This window comes from Eriocheir sinensis, chromosome 3, assembly GCF_024679095.1.
Source record: "Eriocheir sinensis breed Jianghai 21 chromosome 3, ASM2467909v1, whole genome shotgun sequence".
In the NCBI taxonomy this organism is placed as follows: Eukaryota; Metazoa; Arthropoda; class Malacostraca; order Decapoda; family Varunidae; genus Eriocheir; species Eriocheir sinensis.
The window spans coordinates 10943340-10964167 of NC_066511.1; the positions used below are offsets into that span (position 1 = coordinate 10943340).

The 20828-nt window shown below is 44.0% G+C and overlaps 1 long non-coding RNA gene across 2 annotated transcripts in view; it reads left to right on the forward strand.

The window, feature by feature from the left end:
- The first annotated feature begins 5386 nt into the window (after positions 1 to 5386).
- LOC127004975 (uncharacterized) overlaps positions 5387 to 20828 on the forward strand; it is a 38377-nt gene continuing 22935 nt past the window's right edge. The window contains exons 1-2 of one of the 2 annotated variants that reach the window (XR_007758182.1): positions 5387 to 5547; positions 18103 to 18219. This is a non-coding gene — a long non-coding RNA (uncharacterized LOC127004975). Of the gene's footprint in view, positions 5548 to 18102; positions 18220 to 19863; positions 19986 to 20828 lie in introns of those variants that run through there. The other variant, XR_007758183.1, reaches the window with a different exon arrangement.

Sequence of the window (20828 nt, forward strand, 5' to 3'; positions counted from 1 at the left end):
AGACTAAAATGTTTAAAAGAATGCAGAGGAAATGGGGGAGAGATGATGAGCAAAAGAAAACACACTTCTTAATTGCACACAAGTGAAGTTTGGTGATGATTTGAGTATCATGAAAATCCTCTCTGATGCTGTTACAAAAGTAAGCAGGAGTCAAGAGCTGTTCAACATTTTAAGGGTTTTAATTTTAAGGGATTCAAATGACACAGATTGGTAAATAATGAGATTTAGGAATTTCGGGCGTGGCTTTTGAGTTTATCACATATGTTTCTCCCTGCTCTATCACTTTTCTTCTTTTCATTATCTAATGTTATGCTGGTAATCTCATTATATCACTCACCGAAGCCTCATCATCTTACCTGCGCTATGTCGTCCAACATGCTTGAGGTGGATATTTTCCTATCGGATCCGGAAGAGTTGCTGGAGGACGATGAGGATCGTCGAAAACTGCCATCCTCTCCGTCCGATTGCACCACCTCCCTCGCTGCGGCGGACCATTTCAGCCTTGACTGTTTCTTTGTTAATCTTTTAGGGAAAGAGGAACAGGATCCGGATGAGGCATTGGCAGAGGGAGGGTCAGAGGCTGAGTTGATTTTATTTTCTGTTGTCGATTCCGTAGGGCTTCGGGTAGTGTTGGCACTGTTGGGTGGGTCGTCCACGGGAACAACAGGGGAAGAGGAGGAGGTAATCGCTGGGTCAGTAGAAGCAGCACTAATGGGAGCACTACAAGGGGAGTCGCTTATCGAGCAAGAACCGAATTCGTCACTAAGCGTAGAGAGATGCCCAGTAGGAGGGGAAGATGACGTGGGTGTTGGTGAGTCAGTATCCCTGTCTTTCAAAGCGGGACTGGAGTGGACAGGAGAATGGAAATCAGTTGGCTCGGCTGAAGAGCAATCAGCTGTGTCCTTCGATATTTCTTCCTCCATTTCTTCCGCAAAGACAGAACCACTCTTTCCAGTCGCCTCTCGCCTTCCCACGCCCTCCCGCTCACCGCAGGCCCGCTCCGACAAGTGACAAGGGGACCCAGACGTGGCGGTACGCATGGTGGTATCAACGACGTCACTCTCATCACTCCCCCCAAATGCGTCATAATACTCGTCATCGCTTGGGGTTGGGCTCTTGCTCCCTCGATCGCTGGTAGTGTCCATCTTGCCGTGATCGGGGAGGCGGAGGCAGAGGGAGACACTAGTTGGTGGCCTTCAGGTGGGCCTCTACAAAAAGAGAAAAAAATCACTCTTAGACGGTCTTCTGTAATGCACCGTAATAAAAACACCCAGACAAACCGGAGCGTCTAAGTGTAACAAAAAAGTGCTCGTAATAACCAGGGGGTGAGCAGGCAGCGGCGGCAGGTGTACGAACTAGGCTGTGTGGTATGTCATTAAGCAGGTGTTCCGGCAGTGAGCACCTAACACCTGGGGAGAGCAAGAACGGAATGCACACCCACGTAGTACACCTGAAACCGTGTCTGAGAGAGAGAGAGAGAGAGAGAGAGAGAGAGAGAGAGAGAGAGAGAGAGAGAGAGAGAGAGAGAGAGAGAGAGAGAGAGAGAGAGAGAGAGAGAGAGAGAGAAAGAGAGAAAGAGAGAGAGAGAAAGAGAGAAAGAGAGAGAGTATAGATAATTAACAATCGCAAGCCATTGTAACCCATATAAAGGTCTATTTACACACACACACACACACACACACACACACACACACACACACACACACACACACACACACACACACACACACACACACACACACACACACACACACACACACACACACACACACACACACACACACACACACACACATTATGAAAAAGAAAATATTTGATGCCACGGAAACATCAACATCACACCCACACCCCACTCCACCCCACCATCACACTCCTAACCCCTTCCACCTCCTCCAGCCCCCTTCCTCCACTACCGCCCCGAGCAACCCCCAGATTCCTCCCCCCTTTTACCTTACCTCACGCCTTTCCACATTGTCCATCACCTCCTTGCACCCTACTTTCAGATTCCAGTTTATCCCTACCATACACTCCACTCTTCAAACCTCCACTGCAGTCTCCTCCACCCCCTTTCGACTCCACTCCTCCCCATACGGTGCATCCACTCCCCAGTTCTCTTACACCCCACTACTGCTTCAAACCCACCCATCCTACCCACCCCACGCTTCTGCCACCCTCCCCTTCCCACCACCATCACCACGTCCGCCATCAGTTCGTTCATCTGTCTTACCGTGAGTGAGTCATGGGGCCATAATATTAGTCACTTCGTCGGCCAAGCACTCACATTTGACAAGGCGTTGTGACACGAGTTGTGGGTCCTTCCATGGGTAGCTTTATGGCCCTGGTAGTAGTCTGACAATGGCTCTGTGCCATGAACGTGAAAAAAACCCACACACATTAAAACGCATTTACCCTCTTTTTTGGTCTGCTTTTTTTTTTTTTTTTTTTTTTTTTTTTTTTTTTTTTGTCGCCATCTCAAGGGAGAGGACACGGGCTTTTTAGATCCCGTCAGGGTCATGCGGATTTGCTCTTCCGTGGAGGGACCTTGGGCCCTTGTCGGGTGACGGCCAATGAAAGGAGGATGCCGACAGACCAGCTGACGTCAGCCGAGTCGACGGGAGTGAATGTTACAATGAAATTGGGCACTTCGCTTTAGAATAGTTCCCATCGTACGGGGGAACTTTAGCGTAGGAAGAAACACTGGTATGCATACTAATGTAGAAAACGTATCTTTAAATAAAGACACTCTCTCTCTCTCTCTCTCTCTCTCTCTCTCTCTCGGTTTACCCGAAGCTCCCTCTTACAAAACGGACTGCCGGAAGGCGTCGCGAGAGGTTTTTCCCATGTCGTATTCGCGGTCGGAAGTCCACTCGAGCCACTATCCTAGAACTGATAAAGTCGGTTTTTCAGCAGCAACACAATATTAACTTTATATTAATCTAGACATTTCTGAAAGTCTGACAATTTTCCTGTAGGGGCCTGGGGCCGAGATGGAAGCCTCGGACCCCCTCACGGCCTAAGCGAGGTTACCGGGGGGCCTTGCGCCCCCTCACAGCCTCGAAGTTACCGAGGGGCCTTAAGAAGGTCCCCGACCACTGCAGGCGCTCCGAAGAGGCAGGAAACCCTAAATGGCTGAAACATTCATGGTGCCCCAACCTTGATGAAACGGTTGTTATGAGAGTTGTGTTGTCGGTAAAGGAAGACTAATCCCTCAAAATTATGGATGAGTCTTATCTGACCAAGTGTCGGGGTGGGATGCTGACCCTGACTCAACTGTCGGGGTGGGATGCTGATCCTGACTTTAATGTTGGGGTGGGATGCTGACCCTTATTTAAATGTCGGGGTGGGATGCTGACCTTGACAAATGTCTGGGTGGGATGCTGACCCTGACCTAAGTGATGGGGTGGGATTCTGACCCTGACCAAAGTGTCGGGGTGGGATGCTGACACAGACTCAACTGTCGGGGTGGGATGCAGACCCTGACCAACCTGTCGGGATGTGATGCTGACCCTGACTGAACAGTCAGGGTGGGACAGAAACGTTGACTCAACTTTGGTTTGAACGCAAACAAAGATTTGAAATGACTCTTAAGATTGAAAATAAGAGAAGGCTGTTAATAAAGTCGTTCCCTCCGAATTAGAATAAAAGGTTGTTGTGAAAGTTGTATCTTTCGTCAAGGAAGAATAACGCCCTTGAAATTATGGGTGAGTCTTATCTGGGGTGAATAAGACTCATCCATACCAACAGACAGCAAGGATAGAGGAAAAAAAATAATACACCATCACTTTTAGATCACAACACCATCAAAATTATGGGCGAGTCTTATCTGGGGTGAATGAGACTCATCCGTAACAACACATAACACAGGAAAAGGAGAAAAATAATACACATCACCTTTAGACCTTAACGCCATCACACTCAAGGGTTAGTCTTACCTGAGGACACAACGACTTTCACGAACCTTCATCACAACAGCCAAGCTCACTACAAGACACAGCCAGAACAAACACATTCTTTACTTACTCAACTTACTTTACTTTCTTGATCAGTACGCGCTCGCTCTCTCTCGCGCTCGCGCTCTCTCTCTCTCTCTCTCTCTCTCTCACACACACACACACACACCACCTCCGTACCGAAACTGTACAAGTAGCCTATTACGTAAAGCATAAAGTATCAAATTGAAATGAGTAATGAGTATGAGCTATACTTTTCAAAATGATACTAAATAGATAATAGCTGTTACTGAAATGTTACAGAGGTATAAGGAAAATTAAAAGTATTAAAATGACATGAAAAAACACGTACTCAAGGGCCGGATTTGGCTCACGAGCCGCCAGTTCAAACTTCAACAGTCCTGTTAGGGTGCTAAGATGGCCACTCGGCCCGAAAAATTGTTTGTCTGCCCAAATCTGGGGGACTGCAGCCCCCCAGCCCCCCCGGCTCGTACGACTATATGGTCCTACCCGAAGTCTCATTCTGAAACACGATTATACAAGAATACCCGAGCAAACGTTTTCTTTCTTATCTAAATGTTTGCACTAACTAATCTTTTTTTTTTAAAGATTTACATATAAAAATTAAATTATCTCTGTATGACTGATAAAAAATAGATTTAATCAGAAATACATAATACATAATTAAAAAAAATCATTTAAGAAAGATACTATACGTTATATTTTGCTTCCACAGAAAAATTAGATATAATGAAATTATCGGGCGATCGTGACACAATCTGCTTCTTGTCTCCCTTGGAAATAGTAGTTTTTAGGGGGTAAATCCTAAAAGAAGAAGAAGTAAGTAATGATTTATGGCAGACTGGTGTCTTTCAGATAGTCTTTATCGTTTCGGACCATGGGCAAACTTCGGGCACATCACGACATTTATTTATCCTCCCGATTTAACAGTGAGACATCTGATTCACCGTTATTATAGACATGAATAAGAAAATTAAATCAGTATTCCGGATTATAACTGCCTGCCTGTGAGGAACTGGAAATAACATCATTTTTTCGTTCATTTTCTCGTTCAGTGCCATCATTCACTCGTTTATTCATTTACTTAATTTTCATATTACTCTTTGGCGTGTAAAAGTTATCAGTTGTTCCCTATTTCTCTTGAAACCATTCGGAAATCCATTCTGAACCATAGAAATGATACCCAGATAATCGTACATCCGAGGCCTAGAGTTCCAAGGATATTCAGTCGAACCCGTGAGCTTTTAAAAGCCGCCCCACGACCCAACCGAAACTCCTTGCATTACCCTACAAACCGAACCCCTCAAAAATATATATATTCATAATCTCCTTGGCGGTGGAAATAAAAATAATCATACTAATACTAATACTACTAACACTGATAATGATGATACACAAACCTCCCAGTTGTTTACGATTTAGCCAGCAAATATGGGGGAACAGTAAGCATTCCTCTTCTCAGCCAGCCAGCGCACCGCCGCCTCCACTTCCACACCCACCCACACTGGCGGGCCACAACCTCACACTGACCTTCACGCATCCCTCTTTCTGCTGTATTTACTCTTCTTCACAAGTGGTAATTATAATATTTAATTTCGCTGTCGTCAACTCGATGATAAGATTGATAAGGTATGTTAAAACACCTGAATATTTCGGACACAAGGAATGGTCACAGCTGACAGCAACACTTGAAACTACGTAGTATTACACACATATGGAACTAAATAGACTGGTATTGTATTTCAACGCGAGTAATGCAAGACTATTTACCTACCATTTGAGTAACCACCACCAGGAACCGCGTTATTTTCAACATGTTTACTAATTAATCTTTACCTGTTTTTTCAACGCAGGAATTACGGTAGTGTTGACTTTTCCCATTGACTAAGCACCATTTGAACTTCTTGTTTCGTTTTTTCTTCGTAACTCGTAATTTTCAACAACAATAAAATAATCTATACACAAATTTCGACGCAGGTATCATTGTAGTGTTTACTTATTCATGTGACAAAGTACCACTAGAACTTCACATTTCTCCTTTGGTTAATGTGTTATTCTCAACTCGTTAAGTGGTGACAGCCGTGCGCTCCCTTACCTCCCGCCGTAGCTATTTTCAAGATCTACACATCTATTCACACTCAGCAGGGATGCAGCGGAGAATTCATTACCACACGCTACCTGAGGCGAGCCGCTTGCTTACTGAAGGCTAGCTCGTCTCGGGTGACCAACTCAGCGGATACATACAGCTTATTCACTTCTTTATTTAAAAGGTTAAAAAAATATAATGAAATACCCTTCTCACAATAAGCGCACTACGAAGAATTAACTGTAAGGGGAAATACCCAACGTAGTCTGTACCAAAAAGAAAACTCGCAATATCCTTCCCTCCGCTGACTGAAAGCGGTAACGCCTACACTCGGGCACAGGAAACACGATAAGACGCTCGAGCTCCCTCCCCCCCAACTACCCTCCAGTGTAGAAATAGGTCAGCGGGGCCTCGTTCAGACGCACCGTGATTAAAAACGAAACGATTTATCTTGGTGTTTCTCGAGTCTCACCACACGTTTCTTTCTCCAGGTCATTTAGTGCTGCACAGAACTTTAATGTCCAAGGTTACAAAATGTTTCCTGACACTTTTTTAAATCCATGCTATCGTTTAAATATCTTCTAATCATATTATGTCAACTGTCCGAACATTATTTACTATTCGGGTGAGTCAGACGAGTGTTGTTGATAACGTGTGCGAGCCAGCCAACCATACAGCCTCTCTCTCTCTCTCTCTCTCTGTTCACTGATGTTGCCGTTCCCTTCAACTTAAGCTTGTCACAAAAGACTGTCATTATTCACATTAATAAATCCTTTTAACCGCCGACAAAAGAGAAGATGAATTGTGTCTTCGAAGTGCATGATCTTTAGTCTCTCTCTCTCTCTCTCTCTCTCAATTCGTAGTCTGGTGTGCTTCTTTTAGAGATATTTTATTTACTACAGCAACGAAGACAATAATAATAAAAATAATAATAATAATAATAATAATAATAATTATAACAATAACAATAACAATAATAATAATAATAATAATAATAATAATAAAAATAAAAATAATAATAATAATAATAATAATAATAATAATAATAATAATAATAATAATAATAATAATAATAATAATAATAATACCAGCGAGAAAAATAAAACTAATTCTATCGATATATGATTTGCCCCCCGCCTCCCTTTACCTTCATTATACAGAAAGTCACTGCCTCGTCACCGTTCTTCTCTTCATGTCAAGCCCCCCAAATTATACGGTTTGGTGCCTACTAGAGAAGAGCACCGTGGCAAATGTCTCTATTATTTACTTTGGTGACACAAGCGACATCTCTCAGACCCAGACCGAGACCAAAACGTGCACCGGAACTCTCCCCGTGGATTCATGGGAGTGACGTAATGTGACCCTTGCTCTCTCTCTCTCTCTCTCTCTCTCTCGTCCTTCATCTCCTCCCCCCCCCCTCGTCTTTTCCCTCTCCTCCTCCTCCTCCTCCTCCTTCTCCTCTTTTTCGTCATTCATTTCTCACGTTTCCGTTGTACATACTTTTATCATTACACTAAAATGGGAAAGTACGTAATGTCATTCAGCTTTACATTGTGGTTAAAAGACCGAATGTAGTGTGTGTGTGTGTGTGTGTGTGTGTGTGTGTGTTTGAAGCTCTGGTGGCGGATCTTTGGGAATGGGCATGTGTGTGTGTGTGTGTGTGTGTGTGTGTGTGTGTGTGTGTGTGTGTGTGTTTGAAGCTCTGGTGGCGGATCTTTGGGAACGGGCACGTGTGTGTGTGTGTGTGTGTGTGTGTGTGTGTGTTTGAAACTCTGGTGGCGGATCTTTGGGAACGGCTGGAACCTCTCATCCCACCCACATAATTATACCCGGGAGGTGTGTGTGTGTGTGTGTGTGTGTGTGTGTGTGTGTGTGAAGCTCTGGTGGCGGATCTTTGGGAACGGCTGGAACCTCTCATCCCACCCACATAATTATACCCGGGAGGTGTGTGTGTGTGTGTGTGTGTGTGTGTGTGTGTGTGTGTGTGTAAGCGTGCTTGACTTCACTGTCACACTTTACCAACTATGAAATCTGCCAGACACATTTTCCAATATTTGAGGTAACAAAAATATTCCATACTCTCGAAGTGGGCAGGAATTCACAAAGTAATGCACCTCGCCTTATCACCGTGAAGTCAACGAAAACGCTCCAAAATTTTACTCGATCATTCATGTCTGTCAACCACACACACACTTATACAAAAGACCTCACCAACGTTCTCTTTCAATCAATCATTCTGAAGACTCCCAATCACTTGATGTTCCAACGTAATTCCAGTGCGGTCCCTACAGCTGAGACCGACCACTGTGACCACACTCCTCACCGCACCACGGGCGATGAAACACTGGCTCGCAGTCGAAGTTTTCTGGATATATCGCTCCTATCTCACCGTTTGGCAACTATCCTTTCAGGGAATATGTTTGTGTTAACACGGGATGCTTGTGGTTCTAGCCAATAGATTATTTATTGTACACACACAAGGTGGTTACGCCGATGAAACAAAATATCAAAGCAATCAAAAGAATGTCAATAATAAAATCATAGAATTTCACAACTCCTGAAAGGCATCGTCTAGGAGGGACTTAAGGGACTTCAACGCAACGCATCTCTTTTTTTTTTTTGTGTGAATGGCAGTCATAAAACATGCGTGACAGACGAAACGGCTTATTTTGTTACATTACATAAGAATCGTCTGGCTAATGAACACAATTACACGCACGGAGACGAGTCCTGGGACGTTTCATAACATTTTTCACATTAAATTCATGTAAACAACATCACACAGGGTCAGGTAATAAACAACTACATGATCCTCCAAGGTAATACATCATTGTTCAGGTAAAGAACTGTCAAAACACCAGTAAATGACACACTCGATGGAGGTGCTTTTGTGTATCTGGCATCTTAACATCCAACGCCACCACCCTCGCCACCACCAGCACCACCACCAGCACCATCACCACTTCCCACCCACAGCATACAGTATGAGTGGCGTCTTAGGTCGAAAATCCTGTGTGTGTGGGTGTTGTGTTGTGTGTGTGTGTGTGTGTGTGTGTGTGTGATGTCATGTGTGTGTGTGTGTGTGTGTGTGTGTGTGTGTGTGTGTGTGTGTGTGTGTGTGTGTGTGTGTGTGTGTGTGTGTGTGTGTGTGTGTGTGTGTGTGTGTGTGTGTGTGTGTGTGTGTGTGTGTGTGATGTGTGTGTGTGTGTGTGTGTGTGTGTGTGTGTGTGTGTGTGTGTGTGTGTGTGTGTGTGTGTGTGTGTGTGTGTGTGTGTGTGTGTGTGTGTGTGAAAGATGTCATGTGTGTGTGTGTGTGTGTGTGTGTGTGAGTGTGTGTGTGTGTGTGTGTGTGTGTGTGTGTGTGTGTGTGTGTGTGTGTGTGTGTGTGTGTGTGTGTGTGTGTGTGTGTGTGTGTGTGTGTGTGTGTGTGTGTGTGTGTGTGTGTGTGTGTGTGTGTGTGTGTGTGTGTGTGTGTGTGTGTGTGAGTGCACTGGCACCATCATAAGAGTGTGACTCATAAGGCGTAATGGTCTTTGTTACTTATAATTATTATCATCATCATCATCATCATCATCATTATTATTATTATTATTGTTATTATTATTATTATTATTATTATTATTATTATTATTATTATTATTATTATTATTATTATTATTATTATTATTATTATTATTATTATTATTATTATTATTATTATTAGTGTTATTATTATTATTAGTGTTATTATTATTATTAGTGTTATTATTATTATTATTATTATTATTATTATTATTATTATTATTATTATTATTATTATTATTATTATTATTATTATTATTATTATTATTATTATTTAGGAGTAGTAGAAGTAAAAATAGCATAGTAGTAGTAGTAGTAGTAGTAGTAGTAGTAGTAGTAGTAGTAGTAGTATATAGTAGCAGTGGCAATAGTAGTTATTATTGTTATAGTTGTTGTTGTTGATAAGATCTGTTTTTTTTATTACTGAAGAGTAGAGTGTGATGACAAGGAAGAGGAGGAGGAATAAGATGAGAAAGGGTGATAATAATATTACAAAAAAAATATCGCAGTTACATTAATTAGCTTCTATGAGCTGGTGTTTCGTCCTATCAAAACACTTAACTTAGAACATCACCGATAAAGGACAGAGCGACGTTATCTTTCTGAGAGAGAGAGAGAGAGAGAGAGAGAGAGAGAGAGAGAGAGAGAGAGAGAGAGAGAGAGAGAGAGAGAGAGCACAGCACGACTCCAATCCAGTGTGATTAGAAGGAGCGTTGAGCGAGACTTCCTTCCTTCTTCCTTTCTGACCATACCAAGAACCTTACAAGACGTCCCTTCATCACGCCTCCCCTCTAACCGCGGCTGTTTTAAGTTCACTGCATGCAAAAAAAGACGGAGACAAGTAAAAATTAAGCTGCCACATACGAGAGAGAGAGAGAGAGAGAGAGAGAGAGAGAGAGAGAGAGAGAGAGAGAACATGTGTAACCATTCCCTCCCCGGCTGCATGAGTCGTCCGCGGCTCCTCGCTGGTGGTAACCTTGGCTATGACTTCATGGAGTGTTGCCAGGTGCCTCCATTCACTTCTATGCGACCCACATACCTTGTTTCACCTTTTCCTCCCCTCCCCCCAACCCGCTCTGCTTTCCCCGGATGAGAAGTGTTACATGCTCGCTCTCTCTCTCTCTCTCTCTCTCTCTCTCTCTCTCTCTCGTGCATCCTCAAAACAAAACATATTATTATGATAAGAGTTGCCTTTTTGTAAGTATGCCAAGCAATTTACATGAAAGGAAAAAAAAAGTGCATGTGCGTGACGAAGAAAATTAAATGCCCTCCCCTGTTAATTACGACACACACACACACACACACACACACACACACACACACACGGATTTCCGTTGTGCAGTGGCTAGCGACCTCGCTTCACGACCGAGAGGACCCAGCTTCGATTCCTAGGCGGAGTTGAGACGGATGGGCAGTCTCCTTTAATCCATGCCCGGTGTCCCCCCAGCAGTGAACGGATGCCGTGTCAGGCGGGGGTTATAATAATAATAATAATAATAAACGGTTTATTTCATGGAGTACCAGGCAGCCCTAGAGCTGAAAATATACATCAATGGAAGTCCTATCACGTGTTTATTATGGTAAACAAGCCTACAATTTTGCTCTCCTCAGTGATCAAGAGCAGTTGGTTCAGCACCCTACACGTATTCCCGACCGTCTTGGAGACAGGCCAAACATACTAGATTTCTTCCTTACCTCTAATTACCCTTCTATTTACTCTGTCAAACTGTTCTCCCCGTTGGGCTCCTCCAATCACAACCTTATTTCTGTATCCTGTCCTATCGATCCTGTCTACCCTCTGTACACACTGAAGAGGCGATGCATCTGGCATTTTGCTTCAGCTCGGTGGGACGACCTGAGGACGTACTTTCCGATTTCCCGTGGAATGATTACTGCTTCCAGGAGAGAGACCGCTCTGTGTGTGCTCAGCGCATCACAGAGGTGATTGTCTCTGGAATGGAGGCACAACTTCCACGTAGTTTCTCTACTCCTCATCCTAAAAAGCCTTGGTTTAATCACGCTTGTTCTCGTGCTATCAAAGATAGAGAGGCAGCTCACAAAAGGTACCAGAGCCTTCGCACTCCTGCTAACCATGATCTTTATATTTCTGCCCGGAATCGTGCCAAATCTATTCTTCGACTTACCAAAAGCTCTTTCATCAATAGGAAATGTCAAAACCTTGCTTTTTCTAATTCTTCTCGGGACTTATGGCACCTAGCCAAAAACATCTCTAATTTCACTTCTTCATCTTTCCCTCCACTCCTTAACCCAGACGGCAGCACCGCCGTCTCATATATCTCTAAGGCTGAACTCTTCTCTCAAACTTTCTGTAAAAACTCCACTCTGGACGATTCTGGGCATATTCCTCCTACTCATCCCCCCTCTGACTCCTTTATGCCTGTTATTAAGATTCTTAAGAACGATGTTTTCTATGCCCTCTCTGGCCTCTACTTTCAGAAGGCTTATGGACCTGATGGAGTGCCTCCTTTTGTTCTCAAAAACTGTGCTTCTGTGCTGACACACTGCCCGGTCAAACTCTTTCATCTCTGCCTGTCAACATCTATATTTCCTTCCTGCTGGAAGTACGCCTTCATACAGCCTGTCCCTAAAAAAGGTGACCGTTCCAATCGCTCAAACTACCGCCCTATAGCTTTACTTTCCTGTCTATGTAAAGCTTTTGAATCAATCCTTAATCGGAAGATTCAAAAGCACCTTTCCACTTCTGATCGCCAGTATGGGTTCAGCAAGGGGCGTTTTATTGGCGATCTTCTTGCTCTCTTAACTGACTCTTGGTCATCCTCTCTTAACCGTTTAGGTGAAACTTTCTCAGTTGCGCTAGACATATTGAAAGCTTTCGATAGAGTCTGGCACGAGTCTTTGCTTCCTAAACTTCCCTCTTACGGTTTTATTCTTCTCTCTGTAACTTTATCTCCAGTTTCCTTCCCGGCCATTCTATCTCCGCTGTGGTAGACGGTCACTGTTTTTCCCCTAAACCTATCAACAGTGATGATCCACAGGGCTCTGTCATATCACCCACTCTCTTCCTGTTATTCATCAATGATCTTCTTTCCATAACAAACTGTCCTATCCACACATACGCTGATGACTCCTCTCTGCATTATTCAACTTCTTTCAACAGAAGACCCTATCAACAGGAATTACAAGACTCCAGAGTGGAGGCTGCAGAACGCTTAACCTCAGACCTTGCTATCATTTCCGATTGGGGTAAAAGGAACCTTATGTCTTTCAATGCCTCAAAAACCCAATATCTCCACCTATCAACTCGACACAATCTTCCAAACACCTATCCCCTATTTTCAACAACACTCAGCTGTCACCTTCTTCAACACTAAACATCCTCGGTCTATCCTTAACCCAAAATCTTAACTGGAAACTTTATATCTCTTTCTATAGCAGCTTCATCGAGGTTTGGCGTTCTGTATCGTATCCGCCAGTTCTTCTCCCCTGCACAGTTGTTAGCCATATACAGGGGCCTTGTCCGCCCTCGTATGGAGTATGCATCTCACGTGTGGGGGGACACAACTCTCCTGGACAGAGTGGAGTCTGAGGCTCTTCGTCTCATCAACTCTCCTCCTCTTACTGATAGTCTTCTACCTCTTAAATTCCGCCGCCATGTTGCCTCTCTTTCTATCTTCTATCGATATTTTCACGCTGACTGCTCTTCTGAACTTGCTAACTGCATGCCTCCCCCCCTCCCGCGGCCCCGCTGCACTCGACTGTCCACTCTAGCTCATCCCTATACTGTCCGAGCCCCTTATGCAAAAATTAACCAGCATCTTCACTCTTTCATCCCTTACACTGGTAAACTCTGGAACAGCCTTCCTTCGTGTGCATTTCCTCCTACCTATGACTTGACCTCTTTCAAAAAGAGTGTATCAAGACACCTCTCCACCCGAAATTGACCTCTCTTTTGGCCACTCTTTACTTTTGTCTGTTGTGGAAGAAGTGAGTAGCGGGCTTTTTTTCTACACCCTTTTTGTTGCCCTTGAGACGTCTGCTTTGTTGTAAAAACTAATAATAATAATAAAAACTAATAAATATTATAATATTAATAAGAGCGTTCGGAGACAACAGACATCCACCAAGGACATTATTTTCTTATAATAATCATAACACCAATTATGTTTGTCTCCTCAAAGAAAAAAATTGACTTTGACCTCTATATCAGCAAAAATGTTATCGTAAAGGTGACCTCCATCATTCATTATCAGTTTTTATTGTATTCCATCGGAAAGGGCCGGACCCATTCCTGGGAAGTAGGACACTTCGCCACACTCTTGAAACACTTTTGGTCTGGTATTTCATATCCGCTGGTGGCATTCAGGCTCGGGGCTGGGCCGCCTACCAATCATTTCCGGTGACCTTGTGAAGCACTCATGCTCTGTTCTCAAGGCACTGGCCGGGTATTTCGATATGGTTGCCTTATATTATTGCTCCATTCACTTTTTATCATTCATCTTTATTCATTCGTCATCACTCACCATCTTTATTCGCTCATCATTCGCCATCATTGAATCTACTTAATATCGGACATTCCCCAAAATTGAGTGATTTTTTTCTTGGCCCATGCTTCACCTTTTCCACAAAATTTCACTAAACTTAGTCTTTGTCTCCTTCCCAAGACCTATTGGGTTCCTTCACTGAGCTCGACCTGCCATTTGGTGGCCCTGGTGGAGCCCCTGCCAGAGCCAAACCTGCGGTGAGCTTGGGTCCAGCGAGGCTTAATTGGCATTTTTCTATACCAAACTAGCAATATATCAGAGATATAATGGTCACTGTCACGTTTACACCAAAAAATCTGAGTGCTGTATATTATTTATGTCGTTACAATGAACATTGTTGGCAAAATAAGAGCATTCATCAATATATCCTACAACACTCCTTCCCGTGCTTAATAGGAATGCATCAATGCGGCCTCATGGGTAAATATTTCTTTCATGCAAGAAAAGAGAACTCAAACAAGTCCAGCATGGTGTCATTCTCTCAAAATTCTATAGAGATGCATTCCTCCCTCTCTCCAATCAGAGCGCTGGAGGTTGTTTACACTGCTACTAAACATATCGTAAGCTGCCGGCAGCAAGTATTATACCTATCTCATATTTCAAATTTTAATCATAATACATACATCTTTAGCATCTTATAATATTACATTCACTATATAGAACTTTAAAAGAGCGGCATATAACATGTGACGATTGTTTATGTGGGAAAAATATATATATTTTAATTTCCTATTTCTTGTATTTCCCCGTTTCTTAAATACTACAAGTAAGTCAAGTGTCTATACCGTAGCTATGAGAAAAATATGTGATTTCTAAATACTAGCGAAAAACTAGTAAGAAAAATTATTTGGACGTACGCCGCATGAATATTTTTTTGGGTAGTTCCACCAGGGCCACCAGATGGCAGGTCGAGCTCAGCGAAGGACCCGGTAGACCTATTCCTCACTCCTGTCTCCTTCCCACGCCCTATTCCTCACCCCTGTGTCCTCCTTAGGCCCAATTCCTTACCCCTGTCTCCTTCCTAAGCCCTTTCCTTTCCCCTGTCTCCTTCCTAAGCTCTATATTCCTTACCTCTTTCTCTTTCCTAAGCCCTGTTTCTCACACCTGTCTCCTTCCTAATTCCCATTCATCACCCCTGTCTCCCTTTAAAGTCTTATTCCTCACCCCTACCTCCTTTCTAAGCCATATTCCTCACCCCCGTCTCCTCCTCAAACCCTATTCCTCACCCCTGTCTCCTTCCTAAGCCCTATTTCCCAAGTCTGCTTCTTCTTATGTTCTATTCCTCACCCCCGTCTCCTTCCTAAGCCCTATTCTTCACAAGTGTCACTTTCCTAATTCCTATTCCTCACCCCCGGCTCCTTTCCAAGCCCTATGCCTCACCCCTGTCTCCTTTTAAATTCTTATTTCTCATCCCAAGTTTCTTTTCTAATCCCTTTTACTCAAACCACATCTCTTTCCTAAGCCCTATTGCCCACTCCTGCCTCTCCATATTCCTTTTTCTTTCTTTATATTCATTTTAGTATGAGAGTCAGTGATGCCAAGGGTGACGCCTCAAACCTATTATGAAACTGTGATAGAGTTTTCGTGAGGGAGCCACTTTGTCTCTACGAAACCATTCGCTCGAGTCCTCAATTTCAACTGCACCACTCCCCTTCCTCCTCTTCTTCCTCCTCCTCCTACTACTACTACTACTCTCCTCCTCCTCCTCCTCCTCCTTCTCCTTCTCCTTCTCCTCTTCCTCGCACACTGCCACTCATTGCAGTCTCGGAGCCTCAAGTGGATCAAGAAAGCACAGAAAATGTTCTCCAGCGTCTCCCCCGAGGCAAAACCAGTCCCCGATTTTGGGGGCGTTCCAGTTCACCCCTTCACAGCTTGAGGAGTTTTATGTTTGAATGTATCCCGCAGTTCCACAGGATCCTCAAGGGTGCTGAGTACACTGAACCGATTTGTGACTGAAGCTGTACACTCATGAGCACATGACAAGTCTCAGTCTCTCGAGATCGAATATAGTTTGGTTACATCTCGGGATTCTTCTTAACCTGACATGAAGCTTGAGTGTTGCAACAACAAGCCTAGGATCAGTTACAAAGAACTCAGCACTCCGAAACACCTTGCAGTTATGAAGTATCCTCCAATGAATGCATACAAGGATGTGGTCGATTTTCTTGGCTACCCCTCCGGCACTGCTACGTATACCAAGTCCAGCGGTGCAGCTCTAGTTTCTGGTATGTACCAAGAACCTGCAATTCTCAGCCTCCTGGATCTTGCAAAATTCAGGAAAGAGTTTTTGGTGTTCCTGGTGCTAGTACCATGGGAACCAGCACATAACTCGTAACCAACTCTATCAATGCTAAGAAGTAGCATTGAAGTCGCCTAAGACAAAGAGTGTGTCCTGAGGGGGCACTCTTCTAATACGGAGTCGAGTTTGGCGCAGAACAGCTCTTTTTCTTCGGTTTCCCACATTTCAGCGGGAGGGTACACAGCAACAAGAGAGCAGCTCTGAAGCCAGGGTGCGTCAGACTCCAATTTCACGAAGGAAAATGTGACGTGAGAAAGGTCTGCTTCAGAGACCATGATGCAGCTGCCGTATATGCCTCAGGGCTAATCCGGCACGCCAGATCTCATATAATAAATCAAAGATAAGCTCCGGTGATAAATATTATAGTCAGCCGTAAAATTTTAGCTCTCTATAAATATTGAAACATCCTCTAACATATGACGCAAATCCCGTAGATTTTCGCTAAGGCATGTATACACAATCTTCCTATGTCAGCTCATGAGAACCAGTCATTCAGCGTCTGTCTTTCTAGTCCATCAAGCCAGAGATCCTTTAAATGGAGAAATGCGACAACCCGCCGTGATGTGGGCCATGGCCCAAGGGGATGACATTTCCACTGCCCGACGTTACCAGATGATATTTTTTTTGCCAGATTGCTGGGCAGATTAACCTCTCCGTGAAGACTATCTATATGTTACACATCTTTTTACATCCCTTATTTATTTTTCTCTTATGAACCATTTACAAAACCTGCAATGGTCATGTCAAACAGAGTGAATCACTCAACGGCGCACATGTGGCTTCCGGTAGGACCAGTGTCATATCTCTCACTACAGGATCTCTACCTGTACTTAAACAAGTACTAATACGCAAATATTGCATGCAGTAATGTAGATCTAAGGGTGTGAAACGACAAACATCTGCTAACTCTACACCATCATTCTGATGTTACTGATATAATACATGTTTTCTCCACTAAGAACATGCTTACGTCACTTCCACCAACTTATGATGCAATCTGATACAGGGCTGACAATATATTTTACCGGAAAAACGTAACCCGCGCCATACATTTCAAGGAGTAGTCGTTGGGTAGTCAGTTTTTCCTTGGAGTTTTTTTTTCCCATTCCTATCTTCTTGCTGGCTCATGTGGAATCTATAACATGTGAAGTAACATCTTGTTATATTACTAGAGCCCAACACGGAGCATGAGCCCATATTGAGCATTAAAGCCCTAAGAACTGCTGGTATTCACCTTTACTTATAGGGAAGCAAGGCCTCCTCTGTCCACACAATGATGCCCACGAGCGCCAGCCGGTCACAGGCTACTTCCGATAGGAGGTGTCGCATCTCTCCGTCAGTAGGATCTTTATGTCAAGCCATCAGCCACTACAAGAACCTGCACTTATATGAGCTCTTGAGAGAGAGAGAGAGACACTTCTAACGCAGAGAGAGAGAGAGAGAGAGAGAGAGAGAGAGAGAGAGAGAGAGAGAGAGAGAGAGAGAGAGAGAGAGAGAGAGAGAGAGAGAGAGAGAGAGAGAGAGAGAGAGAGAGAGAGAGAGAGAGAGAGAGAGAGAGAGAGAGAGAGAGAGAGAGAGAGAGAGAGAGAGAGAGAGAGAGAGAGAGAGATTCGTCATCATAAGCATAAGAAAATTGTGTGACAGTAGATTCTTCTCTGACAGAAAATGTAATTCAAACCACCCGCTCACATGGCCTTCCCTCTTGCGGCTGTTTGATGAATCTCACGTCCAAACCAAGATGAAGATCCAAACCTGCCAGTTGACTCCAGTTGTCCGAGGGTGAGTACCTTCCTTGTTTTCACGTATATCTGGATCTGGATGCTAATGCGCAGGGCCCCTACCAGGTGCATATCACGCATATTTGTGTTGGCTGTTGGGGGGACGGGGGAGCCGAGTGTACAAGGGAGGGAAGTGAATCAAGTGTAATTGTTAGTGTTGGTGTGTTGTGATGACAAGTGAGTGTGTATTTGTTGTACATCCTTTTTAATCGAACACACCGCCTGCTTCACACATACACAAGAATAGGCCACTCGTGAAGGTAATGAGTTTTTTGATTGGGCATATTACAGGTACGCCAAGCTCCGAGGGTCTTAGTTAGCGCTAGACTATTCTACTCTTTCTTGACACTGCGTATCTGTCAGTGGGATAATGTGACTTCAATGTTAGTAAGCTAATTTATATTTTACCTACCGTTCTTTTCCAACAGGTAACTAGAGCAAGATCGTTAAGCGTTTACTATCCATATCAGACCCTGTGATATACCGTTTTTCGCAAATATCTTTCAATCGAAGACTCAGATCAGCATGGTTCTTTGGCACAGATTGTTTCACATACTCCGCTAATTTATGACGCTATTGTGCATTGCCAGATGCGGTTAATTATTGCGTTTACTCTTGACTGTGACTCATCAAAAATAGCGACCCCGTATAAAGAAGGGCTAATCAGCTGACGACGAAGAAGAAGACTCGACTGTGATGGCAAAACCTGCGTGAAACACTTACACATTCGAACAGGTGAGTCGTGTAATGGCGGGTAACTCGAGGCTATATGCTAAGTATGGTAGGGTGTTTTATGCACACGACCCTGATTCCTGTTCCAGCGTAACTGAATGTTGCTTAAGTGCTGTATGAAGTTTGTTTGGCAATTATACAACCATTGAAAGTTGTACGAGTATATGACCCTCCTTCCCACACGTTACGTTGAGCGTAGAATGGGATGAAGTACGTAGCCGACGCTTGATCATTTATAGGAATTGAAGCGGGAATTCATTGCAGAGGAAAAACGAGAAACAAGCAATAAAATCGATTACGATTGCTTGCATTAACTATTCAACCTTACTCGGCATATAATTTCTATTTATCTGTCAGTAATTCAAGTCATACGTGTGTTTGGATTCATATCTCGTTTACAGCGCAAGTGGAAGAGAGAGAGAGAGAGAGAGAGAGAGAGAGAGAGAGAGAGAGAGAGAGAGAGAGAGAGAGAGAGAGAGAGTAGGGGAAGGGGAGGGGGGATGGAGGGAAAAGGAGGTAAACGAGAGAAAGAGGGCGGGAGAGAAAGAGGGAATGCGGGGGAAAAGGATGAAGGTAGGAGGGAGGGAAAGGGAGGGATAGGAGTAGGGGAAGCCAGGGCTGGAGGTAGTTGGTGGATACACGTCACAAATACGTCACGCTTCACCTTTTCTAATGTGTAAGTGGCTCACGCAGGTTTTGCCATCACAGTCAAGAGTAAACGCCATAATTAACCGCATCTTGCAATGCACAATAGCGTCAAAAATTAGCGGAGTGTGTGAAACAATCTGTGCCAAAGCACCATGCTGATCCGAGTCTTCGTTTGAAAGATATTTGCGAAAAACGGAACCCTGTCGTAGGGTCTGATATGCATAGCAGTCTTGGGGTCACTTGAGTTCCCCCTGCACGAGTCAGTCGCCGGTAGGACGTCAGGCAGGTTGGGCTGAATAACCCACTGAGCCCTTGATTAAAAGATAACCCTCAACTAGCGCCCCCACCACACGATCACTGCCTTCACCACCACGTGTTTGGATTACGGTAAATATGGAGAGTCACTACGTGCCTTCAATATTGCCCCCACGAGAATAATAACCTTTCCAATGCCTCGCATACTGTTGTACTTCTCTAGTTTTACCGGCGCATCATGCGTATACTCCCTAGGAGGTTATAATGTGGGGAGGTCCGCCCCCCTTGTTAGGAGGGGAGTCGAGGGGGCGATGCCCCCCCCGTTAGAGGTTAGGTTATATAAAGTTTGGTTGGGGTAGTTTAAATATGCTCCCCCACCCAAAAACCCGATTTCCCAGTACGGGTACCCCAAGATCGTTAGGGGAAAGGGATTAGACCTTTTTCTTTACTTTTAAGTACTTGTCCCTCAACCATATGAGGGACATGTATTTCGTCCCTTAACTATAATATGGAGGCGTAATATCGTATTTTGGAGGCGCGGAGTGACTCCACAATTACCATTTTTCCCTATGGACGTAGTACCTCGTGCCGCTCTGGGACTGACGAACTTTTGTTACCATGAAGCACGCCATTGATGAGGCTGTCATAAAGAACATCAAACGGATATTTACCCGTACCGGTCAGTCGCTTTATTTTAAAACAGTCATGTAACGATTTAGTCATAATAAGCCAAACGAACAAACAGTTGACTGGTCAAGCGAGCTGAGAGGCTGTAAAGTACGCCAGCTGTGGTGCGGGAGTTAAGTGGTGGTGGCGGTGCAGGCTGGCACTGCCGGCGAGGGTAAGTGGCGAATGGCCGGACTGGCTGTCAGTGATATTTACTGTCTCGGTTAGCCCTCGAGACACACACACACACACACAATATATATATATATATATATATATATATATATATATATATATATATATATATAT